Source organism: Dermacentor andersoni, chromosome 8, assembly GCF_023375885.2.
Source record: "Dermacentor andersoni chromosome 8, qqDerAnde1_hic_scaffold, whole genome shotgun sequence".
Taxonomy (NCBI): Eukaryota; Metazoa; Arthropoda; class Arachnida; order Ixodida; family Ixodidae; genus Dermacentor; species Dermacentor andersoni.
In genome coordinates, this window is record NC_092821.1 from 112,138,638 (window position 1) to 112,159,064 (window position 20,427).

The 20,427-nt window shown below is 46.5% G+C and overlaps 1 long non-coding RNA gene across 2 annotated transcripts in view; it reads right to left on the reverse strand.

Moving 5' to 3' along the window:
- Window positions 1–20,427, reverse strand: part of LOC126529216 (uncharacterized) — a 530,839-nt gene that overhangs the window by 25,985 nt on the left and 484,427 nt on the right. For both annotated transcript variants that reach the window (XR_011896100.1, XR_011896101.1), the window contains one exon: window positions 277–394. This is a non-coding gene — a long non-coding RNA (uncharacterized lncRNA). The remainder of the gene's footprint in view (window positions 1–276; window positions 395–20,427) is intronic.

Genomic DNA, 20,427 nt, shown 5'->3' on the forward strand with positions numbered 1-20,427 from the left:
GTAACGGTCACATCGACCAACAGTCAAACCCGCTGATGCGATGGCGTTAAATACAATGGCATGATTCCAGTCAACAGGGCATGTTTGGATAAAGTGAATGCAGACTGTGAGACGTCGACGTAGTGACATCGCGAGGACCATTTGACGTTTATTGAAGAACAAATTATGACGTTAGGTGCATGCAGTGACAAGCAGGACGTGGAAAACAGTGATAAACATGGACTTTTGAGATAAGAGTAACTTAAATGAGAGAAAAATAGGCAATATGGAAATTACCTGGAATGTCGGCACACCACGTCAGCCTCGCTAATAAAATTGCAGTGAGTAACTTCATGATCTGAACTAGGCAATCTTGAACCAGGAAGGCCACAAAAAATTAAGTCCCCGAGTTGCTCTGAAAGGAAAAAAAAAAAGAAGGTTCATGTTGACAGTGTTAACTACAAATCAATTCCGTTGCCCTGGTCCGTTTTGTGAACGAATGCGTTCTCATTATTATTTCTGGTTTTGTTTTTCTTTTCTTTCTTTTTTTATGCCTCGGAAAGTTTTACTGAAGATAACCTTGTCCTATTCCCATTTTTGCTGGTATACTTTACCGGAAGGCTGCGCTACGTTTACCAGAAAGCAATCATATGACTCTCTTTCAGTCATTACGAAGGACGCCTGCCGCTTTCAAGCGAAGCAGCTACCGCTGCTTTCCTGAATAAGTCAGAGGTGAAGAACACTCTCATTAATGAGCATAAGAATTGAAAATCTGTGAAAATATCTCAAGGCTACAAACTTTTCGCGAGCAGTCGCTCTTGTGTCGTCTTCTAAAACATAACTACTTACTTACTGTAGCCAAAGCAGCAGCCCAGAAACCGCAGAAATGCTCCACGAGAGTCCCTTTTGAAAAATAGGAATGCTAACGCGGCCCCTCAAAGTGAGAAATTAAGGATCGACTTCCGGCACTTTCTGTGAACGTGCACACAACAGTAACGCAATAAGCGGATTCGAAGACTCGTTGGCCGCTTGTCGCTGATGCAGGCACTTTGTTTGGCAGTAATGTCAAGGTTATCTCACCGTGCCAACTTTCTTGCATATTAACAAGTATAGCAGCTGCTCCTTTGGTAATTGAGTTTGCGGCTGTCGTTCAAATCATCACTGCCTGCCGTGTTATTCCATTAGGCCTCACTAATAATGGCGCGCACTTCCGGCGTGATTCGCGTACAAGCAGAATAGTTCGGTTGGAAATCATTAACCTCAAGCGTTTTCTACGGTGTCCCTAAGAAGAATTATGTTATTACTTTTCGTACTCGAGCTAATGGCACACGTGACTTGCTAGTATATTAATTTTCCCGCAGCGCGAAAGTACGTTAACGGAAATATTAGAAGCTAACAGAACCGATTCAGAAAAACAAACTGAAAATTTCAATCAAGGGCATGTGCTGGTGGCCGAGTTGGTTATGCATGATTACAACGAAGGCGCCAAATAAAACAACGTATGAAGGAAGGAAACACGAGACAATCACGTAGGCGCCTGTCAGCAGCACCTACGCGGTTGTCTCGTGTCTCCTTCCTTCGTCCGTTGTTTTATTTGGCGCTTTCGCTGTAATCAATTAGTGGCCGTTCCAAACGTTTGGAACACATTAAATATTTAAAAATATATATATAACGCGAGATAATGACGCAGCGAACGCCTCAGCCAAACAGTTCCCGCTTTAGCGTAGCAGTGATGGTGTAATGTCGCTCTGAAGACCGCACATTCTTTTCTGCGGCTTGTGCGAACCTTCGTCTTTTAAAAATACACATGATGGTGCAATGTCGATCGGCCGCACGTAGAAATATTGGATGGGTGTATCAAAAAGGCCACGCACAGTCGTGACGTGACCAAGGGCCCCGAAAGCGTCTGTAATGCTAGCACTTTTCATTTTACTACGCCTATATTAAAAAAAATATGAAAAATATCTACTTCACGAAAAGGCTCCACATTAAAATTCTGTTTTGCACTTCCAGCATTCCGTGGCCGTCGCCTGCTTAAGATATGCCGGCTGCTCCGCTGTGCAAAGTCGTGCCGTCGCTGAGCTTCAACAAACGTTTAATGCAATGCGCGTCTGCGTGTCCCAGTGGCGTCCTTGAGCGTATAATTGGCGCGCATCGAATTAAACATAATTGTCATCGCTCTTTCGTTTCTTTACTCTCGTCGTTGCAAGCGCTCATTGCGAACGCCGTGTTTGTCTTGTTCACAGCTCTTCTTAAGGTTATAGATGACGTGCTTGACAAGCCGCGTTGCTTAAAATGAACTTGAGCCTTCGTTCGCTTCTTGGAGTTGTCGGCTGCAAATATGGCGCCAGAGATACGAATGAATTGCATTGAATAACGGAAGACGGGCAGCGTTGTCAAGCCCGATTAGTCTGCATTAGCCTGCCGGCGTCCCGGTAGCGAAAGGGTATTTACAGTTTGTGGCTCACACTCGGCAGCCTCATCTGCTTTGTGGCAGCGGTGGTTGGGAAGCGTATAGGTCGTTTGTGCGCGTTGCTTTGCGAAGTAGTGCGTTCGGATTTGGGTCAAGCTCGTGTAAGCTATGAAGCACTTAAGTCTCCGTGGCAACGAAGAGTCCGTCGATCGCCGTATAGACGCGATCTAGGCCAAACAGCCACTGGCGCGGCGCACTAAGCAGGCCTACCCCGTAGATAGGCCTGCGCACTTCCTCTGAACACGTCTGTAATACCGCTGCTAGAGCGATTGTGACTGTAGTGGCAGCATATAGATGCTTCACGTAATAACTGCAGCGTAAGTTTAGGCGCCGCTTTTGAGTTCGGGAAGCCGTGTGCGCCAAAACCGCGAGTAGCGGGGTTCGCGTAAACACTTAAAAAAAAGTTAAACTGCGTGCCAAGTTGACGTGCAGTGGATGAGTTTGGCTCTGTGGTCACCACCCTGCTCCGTCCTATGGTCCGCAGCGCAAGCCGTCAAAGACCGTGCGCACTGTGGAGGTGATAAAGCGTGGTCAATAATTGACCATAAGTTATCTTCTAAAGAACACATTCAAAAAGCTTTTTTTTATAGAAAACAGTACTAAAATGTTCTCAATTAATGACTAATACAATTCCTGACTTTACAAAAACGTGTTGCGAGGCCTTCTTAGGAAACACAAACAAAAAATACAAACAGCGTAGAAACAGAGTTCCAAATATAGCCAAGAGAGTGTACGTCGAACATAAGAAAAAAAAAAGCCGTGCACAGTAGATTCTCGCCATATTTCTGCTAACAGCTTTATCTGCCTTGTCTCTGGCGACCGTCCATCTATTCGTTGTCCCCGCTCCACGGGAAACCACTGTGCCTCGCCTTCCATGCCTCCACGTGGGGGTCATTGCCCCCTGCTCGCCCGACGGGGGTGCCACGACAGCCACTCCGCAATTCACCTGTTTTTTTTTTGTAATTCACCTGTTTTTATTCACCTGTTAAAGCCAGTCGACTCTCCGTTCTCAACCTGACAAAAATGTGTATTACTTGCCTCCGCTAAACCGAGCTCCTAACATGTCTTTTGAGCCTCATGACGCAAGTACGATCATAGAAAGCTTGGCAACTGCACATAATAACATATCCAGAAAGATGCGACAAAGCGTGTCCTTCTTGTTGTTAATGGTGGGTATGCGTTCCTGTGTGCTACGAGAAAAATGAACGTCAACCATCCTCAGCTGCAACCTACTTTGTTACACTTTCATAACATTATGCGGCGGTATGACGAAGACGAAGAGCATATTGACCGCATGAAAATATGTATTCTGTAACATGCGCTGTGCTAAATAGCACACTCGTGTCACTGGATCGCGCCTCATACTCAGCTGCAAAGTGTTTTACAATTAATTTAATGGAAGCTGCTTTCATCTAACCAGGCTTCACTACTCGCTCATGAGGTTTCTCCCTTTCGCAAAACGGAACGACATTATTTTCAGCGGTACCCGATACGCCATCGGAATCACCATCAGCCAAACCATGACGTGACATTATTAGCGGTAATAAATCAAAGAAAAATATATAGTAGCCTGTATACGCGCGACACTAGGCCTTACGCGCTCGTGACACAACAATGGGGACGACAGTGGGACTTGCACCCACGCTGAAGCGCAATGTGAGCTGAACGAGTGACCGAGTCGCTCAATGAAGTAAGCGGAAGGTCACGTCTGTGTGTGCACCAGAATTTCAAGAGGCTGAAGAAGCCTGGTCAGTTTGAGACATCGGACAATAAAGGCGACGTCGCTCTCCGATAACGCAGTCCAAATTTGGGACACCCGGTTCCATTCGAAGAGCGCACGTGAATATTGTTACGGCAATGCACCAAAGCAACTTATTACTTACTACGCGCCACAGGTAAACAAAGGTGCAGCATTCTACCGTTTTTTAATGGCGGGGCCGTGGAGACTTGACACCGTTCTACATTTGTACGCACAATTCGACATGTAGCGGAGCACTACAATTTTCGGACGCTGCTTGAAGAAATGAAATGAGATGTCGTTGTTTGCGGCATGGACGAGAAATATTTGAGGAGTCAATTGTTGAAAGGTGGAAATGTGATTATGCTAAATGCCGAGGACTTCGCGTCGTTCGCCAGAGGATGCCGTAGAAAAATTGGAGGACGCTTAAGCTTCGCCTTCAAGAGTGGAATGCGATAGCGTTATAGCCCCCCCCCCCCCCCCGTTCGCACCGCCCACTCTAAACGATCTACGCAAGCCAAACGTCGGGATCGGCACGGACTGCCTGGACGCGATGCGCCATGAAGGCGGACGCGATCATTGGCTGACGCCTCGATGGGATCGTCCTCTAGCTCGCTTGGGAGATCCACGCAGACGCATCACTCCTCGCCAGCAGCACGGCACACATCGCAGATTACGCTTTCCCACCAGACGCGCTACGACGCAGCGATCACGTCAAAGGCGTCCCGCATCGGACGCTGCACCTAGGAATCGCGCTGTGAGCGGAAGGAGGAGCCGCGTCACCTAAACACGAGAGTTCGAGTGACGCACGCTGGAAGTTTGAAGGGGAGAGAGTGAGAAAACGTATTGAACACAAGGGTATTGGGGCATCCTCTCACCGGTCCCCGCACGGCCCCATGCGCTCAAACGAGACGAAGGGGAGAAGCGGGCGAATGGCGCGCCACCTGTGGGGGCACTGCGGTACATTGCGAGGATGGGGTCTTCTGTGTTTGCCGCAAGATGCCTCTGTGTGTGCGCCAAGCGCAGAAGAAATGTAGCGGAAACGTACTTCGCTACTCGTTTAACTGCGACTTCTGTAATTTAAATGCTCATAATTACCGATATACACCGCAGTATAACTTTCTACGGCACGTTTCTAAGGCAACACCGCATTCACTAGAGGCGCTTTTGAGTCGCTTTGAACTATCGAACTCAAAAGGATTTGCCGTTAAGTGGTTTCGGGATACGCTTCCTGCGATGCGCGTAACCAGAGGGAGTGCCTGTCGATCTGCTAATGCTTCTGTACATGCACAGCATGGGGCGAACGCGTATGGATATTAGACATGAGCGCATTGTTCAGGCCACAGCATATGAATAGTTCATTGAAAGCGTGCTATATATACGCGAATTTTTCTGTGCACAGAGTGATCCTCCTGATTGGCTAAGTGCTTTGGACAAAGTGACTAGCCTACATCGTTTTTGCCACAACACACTGGCCTGGCATTGACTAGTTTTTTTATGGCCGTGTAATATTCACATTGTACTTTCTTTTGCCAAGCCGGTAATAAATAAAAAAAACACTCATGGATGAATGGTAGCGTCTCCGTCTCACACTGCGGAGACCCTGGTTCGATTCCAACCCAACCCATCTCGCGTTTTTTTTTATTGTTGAATTGCATTCCAGGATTTTTCGCTCACGGCCAACGCAGCCGACAACACCGGCTTTTCTGCCACACGAGCTCCTTAACGCTGTCACGTTAAAATCGAAACGCAGAATGCGCAGCCCTAGATTATGGCCAAACAATTCGTTGGGCGCACGTCGGGAGAACAAGTGTTCGTGCCACGTAGCTATAGTCACATCGGAATGAGGCTGTAGACTATGTGAGCGCGTCTCCGACCGGTGCGGGCCCAAAAACGCTTGTGCCGGGTTTGGGGGTAGCTGCTGAGATATGTCGCTTCCTAAGTGAGGGCGTGTTAATTGAAATAGCGGCATGAGAATAGTCACTGTCAATCGTCGCTTTATCGAAGATAAACGGCCCCCTTTGTTTGTACGGTGACTTTCAGCAAACCGTAATCACAAGCACATTAACCAAATAGTTTACGCCTCCAAATGCTCGAGAGTTTCTTTCAAATATTCACGGTGAAGTTTTCAGTTCGCTTGACCTGAGGACTGCATAAAAATAATTGCCACTGGACGAGAATGCAACCAAGCTTGCGGTATACCGAATTCGTGGAAAGGTCTCCATCGGGTTAGGTGTCTTTCATTCGGGACACAGACGTCACCGCATAACTGCGATTGCGCACGGTAGCTATTCCGTACTGGAACTAAGGTGCGATGGCTTATTTAGAGGATATCATTGAGGCTAAGCCCGCAACGCTAAAGCCGTCAAGGCAATGTGACTTCCTGGAGCAATATACAGATGCCAGAGTTCCTAGACGTAGAGATAGGAGAACAATGGAACATTGCTCAGGACCCTCAGTCTAGTTTAAATACCACAGTTGAAAGCGCTCTTGCACCACATTAGCACATATCGCAAATCTTGCGATACTTAATAACGCCCACTTCGTTAACTCCGATGCACGATCTGCTTATAAAGCATGAAAATAGGGACTGCGGGAGGATTTAAAAGAACGCGTTCTTCGTTATGTGATGGCGGAGATGAAGGAAGCCAGAATATTGTTTTAAATTTTATCACACCAGAAATCTGTGACGTGAACGCTTCTTCTGTTTTACTAAATCTAACAAAATATAAACTTTGGCTATATTTCGAGGCAGCTATCCCAAAATTATAGATAATAAAGGCAACGAAAACATAAAGCGATAATGAAAATGCAAAACAGCATCAAAAGTGTTTGACAAAACAATACACAGAAAAAGTTTAGACAGGGCACCGCGGGGTCGGAAATATGCCGACTACTCAAAACCCGTTTGTCTTTCATTGCGCAGATACTTAGGCTTCTGCAAAGTCCAGTGTCAAGCACCTCGGTACCCCTCGTGGCTGCTGCAAGTGCGCTTCATCTCGATGAACTGCCTCGGCAAGTGCTTCACGAGTTGAGCGGGCCGCCGTGGGAGCGAATTAATCATCGTTCTACGTCAATGCGCCTGGAGCGCTGCGCGGCGCCACCACAGGCGGCGACACTGTCATGGCCGGCTGCAAAAGGGCTTCCAGCTTACTTTATGGCCACAGGGCACGGCCGCATCGGAAACATGCCTACCACTCAAAACCCGTTTCTTTTCATTGTGCAGGTAAGAAGACACTCCGATAAGGGCTTTCGTTCAGATGACCGTTTTCTTTTGATTCTGCCGTGCCCTCGGTTGTGTGCTAGTTTGCATGCACTCACTCATTCACTCAGGAAATAATTACTGCTTATTTATTTAGTACCCACAGTGCCCATTCACGCATTACAGATCCCGGGGGGGGGGGGGGGGGAGTACCGAAGAAAAACAAGCATAAGAATTGCAGGTTTGCGTAGATTTGTGTAAGTGAAAAACAGATTATTATTGGCCGACACAAAAGCACACAGCCACGTTTCACGCAGCCACGTCGGACACAGGCGCATTGCGAATGTGACATATCACATGTGAAAAATAAAGTACATAAAGCACAATGATTGCAAAGATTCATAATGAAAAGGCAAAAAACAAGGCAAACAATAAACTGCAAAAGAAAGAAAGCGCGATGGTGAAGATACAGTAGATCAAGGTGAAAAAAAGAGGCACTAAAAGAAAACAATGCCATCTGCGAATGGAATTCTTTATAGGTCATGGTGACTGTTAGCCATACGTACATGCGATATTTAAAAAGCCTTAATGATCAAGAGACACTATCGTTTTCAATGCGGAAAAGAGCTTGTTAGGACAAGCAATTCCTACAACTGAGGATGGAGGTCGGTTCCACTGACTGATGGTTCTTGGGGATAATGAGCTGCTCAAGGCCGATGTATTACATTTGTATTCTTTAATCTTGTGTTCATGATCTTTGCATGCTGATGCGTAGCGAGGCTAGTTTATGTACACGTCACGGGGAGTTCGAGCATGAGGTTGATATATGCTGCGTAAAAGCTTCAGTGGAAACTTCGGTGCTGCAGAGATTGCCATTTAAGCATTGCCTTAGATTTCGTTGCACTAAACTGCCTGTCATACATTGTTGTGTCAATTACATATTTTGGCGCCATGGACTGAACCTTTCTAGTCTTCCGTTGTTAGCTACTCATGAAGGGTCGCACACAGAGCATCTGTATTCCAGCGCGGACCTTACATATGATATACATATTAACTTCCGGGTTTGTTTAGGAAACGCACGTGTATTTCGTGGTAAAAATTACAAGCTTCGACAACCTTTGCCTACGGCATAATCCACATGCCGATTCCATGATAAAGAAGGGCAGAAGTAAGCGCCTAGGTATTTATATTCACATACCATTTTTACCGGAGAGCAGTTTATCATGTATTCAAATTTTCCAGGATCTTTTTTTTCTGGAGAACCTCATGCATACAAATTTCTTGAAATTCAGTTTCATTTCCTATCGCTCACACCACTCGTGTATGGATATAAGTCGTTACGAATTACGAAGCATTCATTTCCATACGTAATTTTGCGGTATAGTATACAGCCATCTGCAAATACCCTAATAAGGGACTGTACGTTCTCATTAATGTCACTGATATAAAGTAGGAAAAGAAGGGGCCCCAGAACTGATCCCTGAGTTACCCCTGACGTAAGATTAGCTATTGCAGATTGTTCACCATTAACGACTACATATTGTCGCCTCTCGCGTAAATATTGGGCGATCCACGCAATAACGTGGGGATTATTATCAATATTATCAAAACTGGTTAGTTTTTGCAGCAACAGGTAAAGCGCAACAGCGTAGAACGCTTTTTGAATGTCAAGAAGAAAACATTCAACAGATGATTTGTCGCCCAGTGTTGCCACTAAGACATGTGTGTGCTTACCTAGTTGTGTGACGCATGATAATCCTTGTCTAAATCCATGCTGGTTTGAGTTAAATAAAGAATTACTACCCATATATTTGACTACTGCGGTATGTAAAACGTGCTCTAGAACTTTACAGCCGACAGGAGTGAGTGAAATAGGACGGTTGTTATTAATAACGTTGCACGGGCAAGCTTTATGTATAGGGGCAATCGATGCCATTTTCCAATCAGCCGGAAGTGAACTGTGTTCCAAGGACTTCTCAAAAATATTATTCAAGCACAGAGACACTGTATGAGAGCAAGACTTCAATATAAAATTGCGTAAACACTCAGGGCCCCCAGCTTTTGGACAATCTAAATCATGAAGTAGAAATCAGTAGAAACCCCGAGCGAAGTCGCAGAGGCACAGAAAACGGCACAGATCATTCGCCTGTCCACCACCAAGGCCGGCCGCGGAATTCTCGAGATGGCAGGTCTGGCAGCCATGGCCGAGCAGTCGTGGCCGAGCAGTCGTGGCCATCCCGCTCTGCCAGGGTGATAGGGACGCCTCTCTAGTCTCTGCATTCCCTAGGAACGTTCACCCACAACACAACGAGGCCCGGCGAACAGCCAGGCCCCAGCACTCATCAAGACTGCCCTGCAGAATGAAGGGCTCGCGTCCTTTGTCGACGCGGTGCAGTATCCCGGATAAAACTCGTACGCGGCCACGGTGGTACACCCCCAGGGCAACAGCCTGAATGCAGCGTCTGTCGTACACTCGACGGTCGCAAGTCGCAGTGGCGCTGGCTCTGTACGAACCCGGGGCACCTAGATTTTCACGGACTCCAGGTCGCCGGCGATGGCCTTTCGGGCCGGCTCGGTCTCGGCCGACGCTGCGGCGGTGCTGAGGACCCGCAAGCCAGGCACGGCGCGTCACGTCATCACTTGGTTCCCTGCTCACGTGGGCCGGAACGTCTCCCCCAGCTCGATCAACACCAATGAGCTGGTCCACGACCAGGCGCGAGGTCTCGTCAACCACGCCGGTCCGAGGGGCCCGGCTTCGCAGGGGATCGACCGAACAACCGATCCGCTGCTTACTTTCCACGACATCACTGCTCACTACCAGATGGAACGCAGGCAGTTTCCGGCTCCTTGCCAGAAGCTAGGCAGACCACAGGCCTCGGTGCTGAGAATGCTGCAGACGGGCTCCTTTCCGTCTCGATCCAGGCTGAGCCACTACACTCCGGGTGTGGATCCCCGCTGCCCAGACTGCGGCGAGGAATGGTCCACCTTGAACCACATGCTGTGGCAATGTTATGCATTGCCCACTGGCCTTTCAACAGGCAAGAAGAGTGGGAAGAAGCCGTCAAGAGCAATGGCGTTCAAGTCCAGCTTCGGGCTGTCCAAAGGGCCTGCGACAGGACTGAAGATCACAGTTTTCCACCCTCGGCGCGGGTGTGGCCCGCGACTACGGCAACGTAGTCCCAAATAAAGTTTCTTGAACCAAATAAAGTTTCTTGTCTGTCTGTCTGTTTCCGTCCGTCCGTCCGTCCGTGCGTCTGTCTGTCTGTCTGTCTGTCTGTCTGTCTGTTTCCGTCCGTCCGTCCGTCCGTGCGTCTGTCTGTCTGTCTGTCTGTCTGTCTGTCTGTCTGTCTGTCTGTCTGTCTGTCTGTCTGTCTGTCTGTTTCCGTCCGTCCGTCCGTCCGTGCGTCTGTCTGTCTGTCTGTCTGTCCGTCTGTCCGTCTGTCCGTCTGTCCGTCTGTCCGTCCGTCCGTCCGTCCGTCCGTCCGTCCGTCCGTCCGTCCGTCTGTCTGTCTGTCTGTCTGTCTGTCTGTCTGTCTGTCTGTCTGTCTGTCTGTCTGTCTGTCTGTCTGTCTGGATAAGAGCAGTAGAATGGACGTCATATTCCTTAATTTTAGCAAGGCATTTGACAAAATTATTCATCCTAAAGTAATTACGAAACTTTAAGACATAATTCTGCCAGATATATTTATTGCATGGATTGAAGACTACTTGACAAATCGCGTCCAGTTTGTTTTAGTAGATGGGAACAATTGGAGCTTTCTTCCTGTAAGATCCCGCGCGCCCCAGGGCAGTGTTCTGAGGCCATTGTTGTTTTTACTTTATGTAAATGACATTGTTAACGTAGTACCACCAGGAACTCCAATCAGACTCTTCGCGGGTGATTGTGTGCTTTTTCGTCAAGTTACTTGTACTAATGATCAACAGAACTTGAATTTAAGTGTTAATAAGATGTTAAACTGGTGTGACGAACACGGTATGGCTCTAAACGCACAAAAGACTGTTTATCTTTGCGTAATTAGCACAAAAACACTTCTTGATTTTACGTATAACCTTGGCTCAAGATCACTACAACAAGTAATAAACTACAAGCATCTCAGCGTAACAATAAGTAATGACTTCTCTTGGAACCCACACATGGACAACAAATGTTCTGCCGCCTACCGTACGTTGTTTTCTAAAACAAAAGCTTAGAAATCCTCCTTCTAACATTAAACTACTCAGTTGCACTAACTATATAATAACTAAACTGGAATACTCTTGTGTTTTATGGGACCCCTTCACTAAAGCTAACGTAAAAAATTGAAGCTGTACAAAGAAAGGTTGCTAGGTTTGCCTATTCTGTTTATTCTAAATATAAAAATACAGATTCACCGTCCGAACTCTTGGCTCCTAACAGCATTGGAAACTTGAACTACGACGAAAAAAAAATGCCTCAACTTTCTTTGCCTACTTCTTAATCATAATTTAGCCCTTGAGCAGCATGCACACTTATCTCCTTTGTCCACTAGACATACACAACATCATCACACCCATTGTTTAACCCAGTTTTTTCCTTACACCAATGTTTTCAGTTTTCCTTTCTCCTTAGCCAATTTTCTGTGACCTAGAGCCTCGATACGTACTGCTAATTGGTGTTATATTTCCATTTTACTTAATGTTTTCCTCTGTTACCTTTTGTGTTTACACTTTTATCTTGCCTCTTGTACCTGTCCTGCTTGGACCGATTAACGTAATAACAATTGTACTTATCGCTCTGGAAGATTTCGTTTACCTTTACCAACCGGCGATCCTTTCATGGCGGTCCACAGAAAGCTCGGCTTTATAGAAATCAACGATTTAGCGAAAAAAACACATGTAGCGCACACGGGCGGGATGGTATCACCGTGCGTGATAGATCACGGGGAGAGTCACCGAACAATTAGTTGGCGCTGCTATAAGGTTCCTGCGTAGAAGCGAGTGGCGTTAGTTGGAGGTGCATCTGAATACGCATGTCTTGGTCTACGTATAAAACCACACATCGTATATGTAACATATGCACGCGGTTTAGTTAGAATATGAGCTATGGGTAGGCCACCCGAAAGTAACAACTCCCGAGGAGCAACGGGAATACGATGCGCGTAGAAAGGAGCAATATAGGCTCTCCAAGCAACGTCGTCGGCGAAACCCTTCGAACCGAGAGGCCGAGCATCAGGCGAGAGTCAAAGAAGCGCACCGCAAGGGACGGGCTAGCTCAAGCTGCGACGAGGGTCGAGAAGTGGAGAACGAGGCGAAACGCCGCAAGTACAACGCCGACAAGATCGCCCTGTTCGAGGGAGCGACTTCGAAATTCAAGCGCAAGTTCCTCGACCTGGAATTCAGATTCTCCTGCGCAGTGTGCGACTGTCTCTGGTTCCGGGACGATTTGTCGCGCGTCTCAACCGTGAAAAACGCCACAAAGAAACGCAGTGCCCTCGACGTCCTCGCTAGTGCATTCCCTGGAAACGCCGTGTCTTCGGTAACAGCTTCGCAGGCAATCCACCTGCACAGAGTGGATTCGGCCACGAAATTTTTTTATTCTTGGTCAGTTTCCCAGCATATGTATGTGCCACGGTGTAGATTGCCCAAATATCAAACGCAGAACAAGAGGCAAGAAGTAAAGGAGTCGACTGCAAATAGGTAAATTAGTCGGCCGTTTGGAAAGCAAGAGAAGTCATCAACAGAAGCTGCCGAGTGTGAAGAAGGTTGAAATGAAGCAAATGGGAGTAGAGCGCGCATTGGGCAAGGCGCCTAAAGCTAATGAATGAAGCCTCAAGTGGTCAGCAGAATAAGTCAGACCTGCCACAGTAGCTCAGTGGGTATCCTGATGCGCTGCTAAGCATGATGTCTCGGGATCCGATCCCGGCCGTGGCGGCCGCATTTCCAATTGGGGCAGGAATGCAAAAACATCCGTGTCCCGCACACTGGCGGCAAGTTAAAGATCACCCTGGTGGTCAAAATTAATCTGGACTCTCCCACTACGGCGTGCCTCATAATCAAATCGTAGTTTCGGCCCGTAAAACCCTAGAATTTGATTCATTCTTCTTCTAGCTGGACAGTGCACTATGTCTGCCTGGCGTCTTTTGCTGCCTGTCGTGCGGCCTTCAGCTGCATGGTTTTTTTCTTCTAGCAGGACAGCGCCCATATGGACCGGTGTACAGTATGGCGTGGTGTGGTGCGGTGTGGTATGGTGTGATGTGATGTGTCGTTGCGAATATGCGCTACACCCATGTTGAGATTGTGGCTCGTATCACCTCCAACCAGTCTGCTTTGCCGGTTGACATTTCACCCTTACATCAACTCTCAATTACGGGACAGCCAGCAATTTTTATTCAAGGATTTTTGTGTACACCTCCTCAGTCTCTTTTCTCTTGCTCAAAACTGTTATCGCTATTTTAAACGCTATCTATGCCTTTAATTGATCTGGTCGTATGAATATCTCCCCTGCTTTTTCCCCCAATACTCTAAACGTCTCTTGCTTATCTCGATTGCGGATCGGTTGGTGCTTTCGTCCACTTTAGAACCAAGCGCTTCTGGAAAGGGAATGTTACCTGCTGATCTCACTTTACGAATCCCGTCGCATTCTATTAGGATATGACCACTGGTATCCGGATTTCTGCTGCAGCCTGCACATGCCACATCTTGTTGCGAGCGTTTGCTCTTGTATGTTTTCGTCCTTAGGCAACAAGCGCGAGCCTCAATTAGCAAAGCACTGCCCTTTGTGTCGTCCTACAGATTTTTTTCCTTCCAGTTTTGTTTCTTCACATTATTTCAAGTCTCCATGATATTTGCTTCCGTTCTTTGGATCCATTCGGCTGTCCGTTTTTCTCGCTTTCTATTTGATGACTCCTCGCTGTCGATTTGCACTTCAGGTTAACCAGTACTTGGTTGGCTACTTTCTTAACCTCTTCCGCGATTCTGTGTCCTCGTATTTCATACAGGTACTCGCGTGCTTCAGCCTCCCACTCATTTTGAACTACGTTGCTGAGTATTTCTTCAAAACTGATTTCGCACTACACTTCTCGGACTTCAATTGATGCCCAACCCATGTCACCCTGCTTCGCCTCATTTGTGATTTGACCGTGGACTCTCAAAGCCAACCGTCCAAAACATGCTTGGTTAAACGTCAACCCCGAAAAAATATTCGATTTTAAGCACAGAATGGCATTCGTGAACGCTAGCACTGGCACCAGCGCTCCCCTCTGCACATCCTATTGGCGTAGCCGTAGAGCGCGCACTCTGCATGGGCTCGTTTCCGCTGGTCATACGAAGAGTTATAAGGATCTTTGTGATTATTGAGCGGAACGTTCCCAGGGGCTATTCATCATCGTCATCAGCAGCATCATTAGGAACCTATTTTTTATGTCCATTGCAGGCCGAAGGCCTCTACTTGAGATCTGCAATTACGCTTGTCTCGCGCTAGCTGATTCTAACTTGAGCCCACACATTTCATAATTTCATCAGCGCCACCTAGTTTTCCGTCGTCCTCGACAGCACTTCTCTTCTTTTGGCGCCCATTCTGTTATTCTAATGACCCACCGGGTATACCCTAGGCCTCCTAGCTACATTCTTCTCTCCTGACGTCAACTACAATATCGGCTAGTCCCCGTTGCTCTCTGATCCAAACCGTTTTGTTGCGGTCTGTTAACGTTACGCCTCTCATTCTTATGCGTAAGCATTCTCGGGCGCGATCCCCAGGCTCGTCACGCGAAAAATGTAATGCCACGTATTTGCCCAAAAATGCGTAAATTGCGAACTTAACAGATTTATACGTTATAATGGTGTAAATGTAGGTGATTGGTAGCTCTATAAGCGATAAGGAACAATCGAAACAAAAAGATGAAAGTAAAATTGATTGGAGAGAATGCCCATAGCCATACATAGCTAATGCATGGGGTAGCTTATAGTAGAGGTGGGACAACTTGAAATTTGGGGATAGGCTAAGTTGAAATTTTATGTGGGCTAAGGTAAAATTAGGGTGATCCAACGTAAAATTGGGGGTGGGCCAGTTGAAATTTGGGGGTGGGCCAAATTGATATTTGATGTGGGCTGAAAACTTAAATTTGAGGCTGGGCCAACCTTGGGGGTTGGCCAAATTGAAATTTGAGGCGGACCAACTTCAAATTTGAGGTTAGGTGAACTGGAAATTTGGGGGTGGGCCAACTGGAACAATGAAGGTGAGCCAAGTTAATATAGGGAGTGGACCAGCTAGAAATATTTTGGTGCGGCAACTTCAAATTTTTGGGTGGGCCAACTTGAAATTTCGAATGGGCCAACCTAAATTTAGGAATGGGCCCACTTAGATTTGAGGAACGATCAACCTAAATTGGTAGCTGGGAAATTAAATTTTAGGCTAAGCCAACTTGCAATATTGTGGTGCACCAATTTGAAAGTTGGGGTGGAACAATTTCAAGTTTGAGGAGTGGGTCAACATGAACTTCGGGGGGTGACGTCATTCCCTCATCGTCATGCGTCGGGTCCACGTGTTCCATCGCCACAACATTATGCTGACATAAGTTTTCATCGGTGAAAACTGTGTCCAACTTAGTCGTACACTCTAGGCTTGCAAATGATCGTTAAATATGGACTGCGTCCTTCACCGACACTGATGAATGCTTCCTTCGGAATGATTCTCACAGAGTGTGAGACCTGTCATTTTTTTTGGTAGTCGCCAGCTACCATACAGCGTATCATTGCTACTTCAGTACTGTAACCCACAATGTGCACACAATAACATATTTTGGTAGATAGCTTTAAAATCGTAAGCATGGAATTATACTTTTATCGCAATGACAAATATACGGACGTTCACAGCGCGTTCGCTCCGCCGGCGTCGTCGTGCTGTCATGTTATCGATGACAATGCCCGGCCCACGCGTGTCAGGTGAGATGGTCTCCGTAGGCAGGCAGTGCATTTGGCTCTGCGAGCTTTGTGCGTACGCGAACGTCGTGTGCAAGCACATTATACGCACTCTAGAGTTCCTGCTGAGCGGTTCTTCAATGTTTTCGTCTGAGCTGAATGCACAGAAAACGTGAAGCTAAAGTTATCTAGTAGTTCAGCCAGTCGGTCTCACCTCGTGCCGCACCATCAACGTGTGGAGCCGGCCACCGCCACTGGCGGCGCTCGCCGTCGTGGCGGCGTTGTCAGATACCTGGTCGTTGTTGTTTCTGTTGAGCGACAGCTGCCTTGCATGCTGGATCACGCCGACGTGTGATACCCGCCTTTTAATGCAATAGCCTTAAGGGCTCTGTGTCACAGATTATCCGGCGTCGGCGTCCCGTCGGCAAAAAGACTTTTGAACCACCTGCACCCAGGCTCTCCATGAGGCGCAAGGAAGTTAATGAACTAATTAAATTTCTCAAGCTACAATACCTAGCGAAATCGTAAAGTTAGAATTGAACACAACCTACAGACACAATAACGTCGGATTGTACTTTGAATATACGAGAAAACAAGTTTGTTTCGTAAAGACTCCAACAAACCCTTTTTCAAGCGTTTCTACCAGTCATAGACCGGCCATGGAGTCCGCCATATGCGCGCGCCGGCGCGCGAATGTCTTGAAGGCCTCGGAGCGGCGCGCCCGGTTCCTTGCAGTACCTCCAGATGGCGCGCGCCTCCTCCACATCGCAACCAAAGGAAGAGGCCACTTTTCTACCATAAAGCCCGCCTTCGCGCATAGCGTTCGCGGCCAGCATTTCCGGGTAAATATTACGGTTACATACGCTGCAGTTGCTGGAAAGCGTGAGAAGCAGTCGGCAATCTCGTAATACTATCGCGTTCCACTCTCAGAGGCGACGCTGAAGCGTCCTCCAAATTTTCGTGTGAACACCTTCCGAATTGTTGAAGATAAACGCTACACGTCGCTATCGCTCTGACCGCTACAGCCTCAGGGTGAACCTGCTGTTTCTTTTTTATTTACAAGTACTGACCCCTCTTCAAGAAATCAAAACCTAAATTAAAATTTTGTCTACAATGTGCAATACAAAAACTTTTCCTCTATAATGCAACTATTTTCCCACGACTAGGGTGAGCGGTTTGTAAAAAACGCGCGCTCACGCACTTTATGTGTATTTATTCAGAGAGACTAGGGTAATCTCCAAGGTTAACCTTCTTCGTAAATATCTACTCGCTACCCTCGGGAAGATTAGGCCAGAAACCAAATCTCAGTACTTTCGCCGTAGCAGGGCGGAAATTAACTTTTTTTGAGGAAATGTCAATGTATGCACTGCCTTTGCCGCGATTCGATCCGAGTTTTAGTGGCGAGATTTTTCTTTTTTTTTTCATCCAGCATAATGTCGCAAGAACTAGCAAGCCGCACCTGTAAAGGTAAAATGACTAATTTTAATATTGTGGTTTTACATGACAAAACCACGATCTTAATATGAGACACGACGTAGTGGGGAACTCCAGATACCTTTTGACCACCTCTGGTTATTTACCGTGCACCTTCTGCATAGTAGACAGGCGTTCTTGCATTTTACCCCAATGGAAATGCCGCTGCCGCTGCCGGCATTTGATCCCGCGACTTTGTGCTCAGCCGCCCAACGCGCTAGCTTCTAAGCAACCATGGCAGGTAACGTAAAATAGCTGTACTGCCCGATTTTTCGGAAACTTAATTCATAAAATTTAGAATTTGCGAACATCGCACTTGGTCCCGTTTCGAACCGAACGTGCTCTACACTATCGTAGCCTATCACATATAGGGACAAACGCGCTTCTCGTGTGCCCGACGTTTTATACCAACTTCAGTACTTATCGTAGGAAATCTTGAGCAATAATTGTGGTGAAATAGGCGGAACATTACAGAAAGCAGCGTCGCAGCTTACAGAATGTGTTGCGTGCAAAGCGAATGGCGCTGACATATTTACGAACCCCGAGAGGAGGAACAGCCCCACATTGAACTCGGCTATACAGATAAAGTATGTACCCTACCCTTTGAAATTGTAAGTGAACAGAAACTGGCCGATAAAGAGGAACGCGCGGGGGCTTTAACAAACGTACTTACGAACTTACAAAATGTGATTGTGCCAGCCGCGCCGAGCGATTTCATGACACACGCTAAAGTAAGCAAAGAAAAAGACGATCAGGAAACCATATTTAGATAGAAGTGTTACTAACGGCTGTCAAAACCAGAAATGTATTACTTGTGTAATACCTTTTCATGGCCGCTACGGACGATAGCCAAAGCGTCTGAGCATTCAAGTCCACAAAAGCGCCGAAGAGTGACGTGGGAGTTGATGAAGAGCTTGAGTAAGCTCAAGCTTGAGTACCAGCGAGACACATTGATCGTACTTTAATCCTTTCTCGATTTCATTCAGTTCAAGTTTAAAAATCTTATTTCGCAAGAGACTCAGGAATGGAACAAAAATATTCTTTATTTAGGACTACCCTTTTCTCCGGGACAAAGAGGCTCTTGCACGTGTCGACTGAGTACAGAAAAAAAAGTATGCGGTTCCCAAGCTGTTCGGCAAACTTACGGAACCAAAGCTTCCTTATATAGGTGTTTGTGTAAGTGCTAATTGTGGTTATGCTCTTTTATAATGAGTGCAGATTACTATCTTACGTTATATGGATGGTATGTTGACGTCATGCATATCATGACATTGCTTGTTTTGACGAAACACATAACAATTATTTATAGGTTCTTTATTTCGGGAACAAATTCAGTGAACTTCAGTGCCTGATGACATCCGATGCTTAATTATGGCTCCAAAATGAGACCTTGGCATCTTTCGTTTATGGCGCACACTAAACTAGGTGAAGGCGAGTTGTCACGCATAAGCCAGTGCCACAATGTAAATAGTTTTCTCTGAAGATTCCTCCCCATTACCTTTTTTTAATTACGTGTTTGGGCAACTTCGCAGCTTTTCTTTCCCATTTGCTTCTCCATGCATCGCTTATGTGGTACACCATCTGGTACATTTGCTCAGCCAAATGCCGTCGTTAACCCTGGAGATAGAAGTAGTGAAACCACGTGCTGTCTCTGACCTGCGGCAAAACGATAACATTATGAAGACTTTATTAATTAAATTATAGAATTTAACGTGTCAATACAATACAATACAATCTTTATTGTGCACAAATAAATACAAAACACAGATAACAGGCGTGCCAAAGCCTCAGAGGTCTTGACCAGTACTGCCTGACTGTCAGGGCACAGAAAATTGCACATGGTTTTTTAGAAGAGTTAGCCATGAGTGGGTAGGAACGAAATCTTGAAGCAGTTATGCAAAATTTTCTTTTAAACTTCGACTAACCTGAGTAATTTCTGGATACCACGTCTTGTGTTAACTTGTAACACAGGCGTTGGTAATTTATTACAGATAGCTGGAACATAATATTGCCGTGATCGGCTTCCATACTTTGTTGCCGTCTTGGGGATCGCATACAGTTCTTTCGGTCTTAGGGGACGGGCTGGTGTATACCGTACCTCAAAATTATAATACCAGAAGTGTTTGATTACAACAATGGTAAGAAGTGACAGGCCCGATAGGAGAAAGAAAGTAACCATGTTTCTCCACATGTTTACTACCGAGAACCGCCACCCTACCTTTTTGAAGACAACGTGGTCTAGAGTGAATTTTTTTAATCACCAGGATTACCAAGCAGCATAATGTCCGAAAGAAATACCATATAAGCATGGACGCTTCTTTCATGCAGATACTGCAAAATAGACTTTTAAAACGTATTGTTTTGCGATTTCATAATGTTCTTCTATAAAGCACATTGCTTATACGCGTACGTCCATCTTTAGCCGGACCGATACCTGAGAAAACAGGGCTGGACATTATCAGCGTAATTTTGATCGGGTTAGCGCATCACGGCTTCGCAATATGGGCGAAACTGGAAGTTTTCGCTTAGCCAGAAAATTTCGCCTGTCACCCGGAACTGCACGAGGCGGCTGCCGCCTGTTACTGTAACAGCGTAAAAACGTAATGGCAACCAGGTGTCCCGCTTCGATGTGAATTCGCTCTCGCTACATGCTATTCGTAGTACCAGCAAGAAATAAATGGTACAATC